The sequence below is a fragment of the Amblyomma mixtum genome, chromosome 8 (genome assembly GCF_055824585.1).
Source record: "Amblyomma mixtum isolate Tamu chromosome 8, ASM5582458v1, whole genome shotgun sequence".
Classification (NCBI taxonomy): Eukaryota; Metazoa; Arthropoda; class Arachnida; order Ixodida; family Ixodidae; genus Amblyomma; species Amblyomma mixtum.
Window position 1 is genome coordinate 146,338,254 of NC_143019.1, and position 4,350 is coordinate 146,342,603.

Genomic DNA, 4,350 nt, shown 5'->3' on the forward strand with positions numbered 1-4,350 from the left:
TGCGCCATTAAACTCAACTCAGCTATTAGGCCGGCAGGTGAAACGCCAAAAAGCACCTTGGCAGTGTGCGTCCCCTTGTGATATGAATAATGCTGAATTCCAATGGCAGATCGGGACCGCTCCGTCGGATACGGAGCGCGTCGGAGCGCGTAGCTTCGACACCTCCCATTTTGCGATTGGAATGCGAAAGTGCTCCCTCGGGAGCACATGGTGCATCAAGTTTGGGAGCGTGACGCCAGCGCCGCAGCGGCGAGCCGCGGAAACTAGGGACGCCGCCGGAGCGGACGCCCTGCTAGCTTCGCGTTCAAGTGCGACAGGAGTTGCGCGAGGCGCAATCTCCGCGTTAAAGGGTCCCTGAAACGGTGTCCATGTAGGCAAAGAGAAGTTGAAGTATTGATAGACATTGAACGATCCATCATCCTACCGCAAAAATTTTTGATCTACCTTGTGTGGAACCAGAGATAATGGCTATTAAAAATGACCACCAGCCTTTTCCCTCTCAACTCGTACACCGGAGCGAACCATAAAAAAAATAAAGCCGGGACCATGCTCCGCCCACAAATACGTCATCGACGAGATCGGTTTGTTTACTTCCGGTTGACGCGCTCTTTCGCTCGCTCGCTCGCTTTTCCGCTGTCTCTGCTGTGTTCACCAGTGTCTCGCAACCGTCGCTGCGGCTTCTCTCGTACTATGGACCCCGAGCTGAAGGAACGACTTTTGTGGATGAGTGCCGCCGAAATGGGATTTCAGCGGGGACATATGTGCGAAAAGTGTGTGCGATTCCCTGCGGAGCGCCGTTGTGAACGACGTCGTAACGACCGATCGCAGCTCGTCGCCTGCGTCCAACCTGCTGGATGTCGACGACGAGCCGCGCGCGGAAAACGCAACGACGGGAAGCGGGAGCCAATACGAGCGCGGAGAGCGGCAGCGTCATGATGCCGTACAGCGCGCTGCTCAGGGCGCTCGGGGCCGAGCCACGCCGGACCGGCCTGCCAGCCTTGATGCCGGCCGCCGGCGACTGAAAAACGTGCTAGTATTGTTTGTTCTCGTCCATAGCAAGCCCTTGGATAGATGCATGTCAAAAATGCATAATTTCTGACGATCGTTGGCCAATACCGAGTAGCTGGTAAAAGTGATGACTGCGATACAAGCAAATTTCATCCCACAGCCGCTTTGGTGCTGCTGCTACTTGGTGCGGTTCGCCTACCGCCTGCTAGCTCCGTTGCAGAAGGCATCGTGGAAATCGAACATATCTTTTATTATGGGACGAGTTCGCAGTAAAGCGATGTGAATAGTAGGCCTTTTATTATAGCGCAGGCGACTTCCGAAGCGCCGTCAGCTGCGGTTTCGATACGAAACCAGATAGGCCTAGCGACGACTAGGGCAGCCTGGGACCAGCGCGCAGTTCGTCGAGCGGCGTTGCCGCAGGCGGTGTCGTTAACGAAAGATCCACTTTTGCACAGACATATTTTCGTTGCTTGAATCTAGGAAGCATCCTCTCTGGTATCATGGCTGTTTTGCATTTTCTTGTGCGAACGTGATGTAGGCCGAGCACGCCGGCCGGCCGGCCAGCCTGGATCCCGTCTGCCGGCGTCATAAAAACGAGCTAAAGTGTGTTCTTGACGTAAATAATAAACCCTGGGATAAGAAATGTGTCATTTTTGAGGATCGCTGACCAATACTGAGCTGCTGGTAAAGGTAACGACTGTGCCAACTGTGCTACGAGCAAATTTCTTGCCACACACGTCTCGCAGCTGCCGCTGGCCCGACGTGGGGTCCGGCTCGCCTGGCGCCCGCTCGCTTCGCTGCTGAAGGAGTCGCGGAAAGTGACCATACTATTATTTTATTGTGAGATGATGCTGTTGACTGCAAAGCGATGTGTAGAGTAAGCCTTTTATTATAGCTCAGGCGACTTCCGAAGCGCCGGCCGCTGCAGCTTCGATGCCAAAGAGGCAATAGGCCTAGCGACGACCACGGCAGCCAGGCAGCAGCAGAGCTCGTCGCCCGCGAGCGGTGCCGTTGCCGAAAGCTCGCAACATAAGCAGGCATGCTTTGTCGCTGCTCGAGAAGTATTTCTGATAACAAGGCGATCTTGCCTTGTGATATTTGTAGACCATCCCAACCCAATCAACCACTGTACGTCCAGCGGACGTACGATGTACGTCCCTTAACGGATGTACGGATATCCGTGGGAGATCCGCCGACCTCCGACGGATCTCCGAGGGACGTCCGACGGAGGTACATTTGTAACTGGAAAGATCTCCCACGGACATCCGATACGGATATCCGCGGATATCCGCCGCGGACCTAAAGAGGACATTGGCATGTTGCAGGCCTTTGTGACTGCAGCCACTAATATAACTGTCATATACTAAATGAGTTTATATACAAGCCCACAAAGTGTTTTATATCAGGCACAGGCCTCATCGTACATCAAATGCATACGCCTATAGGAAGCAACCAAACACACCGCAAGTTGTCTTAAAATCAAACAATTTTATTAAAGGCATTAATGCATGCTTTCAACCTTCAAGAGGCATTCTTCACGCTTGACGCTGGAAGAGGTCCCATGCAATAGGACGGGTTACTGTATGCAGGTTGTATTCTCATGTTGAATCTGTTGTAAAAAAGTTTTTCCCTAGAAAACAAACAAAAATGCAAAAATACTGTCACTGAAAGGGTACATGATTTTTGCAATTCAAGATACTGCCACTGAAGATCATAATAAAAAATACCATAGCAAAACATACCTGCTGACTATGTCACACATTCGCAGCCATCAATTGCACGAAATGTCCACACACGTGCTGCAAAGGAAAAGATGAAGAGTGCATGAGGGGAGCTGATAATTTCAACACACTTCGAACTTACATGTAGACCAATGCTCTGCAGCGCAAGCTACAACACGGTTGCTCTGAATGGGCAGGCGACGTCCGTGCAGCAACCCTGAGGGAACAAGTGGACAGGTTGTGAGTGGGTAACATGGACTTACACTGCAACTAATACATACCTGTTGACACTACGATGTGGCACATTTGCAACAATCAATTGCACGAGCTGTCTACATACACGCTGCAAGGAAAAAGATGAAAAATTAATTTCAGCGCAAATTACTGTGCTGTAGATGGCTGGAAACATCCATTTGACAAGCCTAATGTTGAAACAAGTCGATAAGCTGTGAAGGTAGACGAATTTTACATTTTTTCAACCTACCTGCACTTTCCATGGCATGACAATTTGGGCACCAATACACTCCGCAGGCGGGCCACATACACACCGCAAAGACAGTAAGAAAATAAGAAATCAGTCGCGAATCACTGCAAAACACACACAGCCCCGACATTATCCTTTTCGTGCGTTCTGTTTTATCGCTATTAAGAACTTACGTACAACTGCCTTAAGATTCACACCATGCATGTGTACACCTCGTCTCAATTTTTTTCGTAGTGTACAACGAGAGAGGCGCGATGCACTGGCTTACGGAGCTTCGCGACAGGCTCGCGTACGCGGGCAAACACGTTTGCGGCAGCTACCGCATCGTACTTGTAACTTCCACTCCAGTGCAAACAATTAAGTTGTGCAAGTGAGTATAATATGCTACAGCATTTTGCTCATCCCACGGCAACATCACCTAAGTAATCTTCAAGCACAGTTACTTACTTGCAAGTTATAACACGCCGCTTCTTTCATCCGAGGCAACAAAGAGTCGGGTGCAGTACGACGTCCGGGCTATTTCACGAAAGCTTCTGGTGCAGAAGAAGGTCTTGTCGAGCGCATAGGTGATTGATCACATTTATAGCACAGCCAAGCAACCGCAGAACAAACAAACCGCATACTGTAGCAAAAATAAAGGTCGAAAGAAACATGATGCCACGAAAAACTACGTAAAGATCGCGCTGTTGTGCACCGTGCCGCCCACGCCGGAACTGGTGGCTGACGGATTGGATTGGATCGACTTTAAGGCCTGTCGTCCTGCCGCGGCTTCTGGTAGGAGTTTAGCTTTCATGGAAGGCAGCATGCCTCGGTTACCTCGGCTACAGTGCTCTAGAATATTCTAGAGCACTGTACCTCGGCGGAATGCTGGAAGAATTCAGGTTCTTTCATATCAGCACCATATTCGAGCGATTTAATTGATTAATCTGAATATGCAACTAATTGTCGGTATAAAAATTTGATCGGCTGAATTTGTCGTTTGCAAAATAGAATTTCTTTTCATTTTTTTTATGTGAGGAAAAACAAAATATGTATGTGACGTCGTAAGTTCAAATCCCTACAGGCATATTCACGGATACCCGTCGGACATCCGTCCGCGGATATCCGCCAGCCATCCGATAGCGAACGTCCTTCGGA

The 4,350-nt window shown here is 49.9% G+C and overlaps 1 long non-coding RNA gene across 3 annotated transcripts; it reads right to left on the reverse strand.

Moving 5' to 3' along the window:
- Positions 1-2,476: 2,476 nt before the first annotated feature.
- LOC149334709 (uncharacterized) lies at positions 2,477-3,926 on the reverse strand. 3 transcript variants are annotated; one of them, XR_016285016.1, is made up of 5 exons: positions 3,661-3,926; positions 3,011-3,072; positions 2,872-2,946; positions 2,751-2,807; positions 2,477-2,617 (listed from the first exon to the last, which is right to left on the reverse strand). It is a non-coding gene; the product is annotated as an uncharacterized LOC149334709 (long non-coding RNA). The 3 variants fall into 3 exon arrangements; XR_016285014.1 differs by having other exon boundaries at positions 2,477-2,638; XR_016285015.1 differs by having other exon boundaries at positions 2,477-2,666.
- Positions 3,927-4,350: the final 424 nt, after the last annotated feature.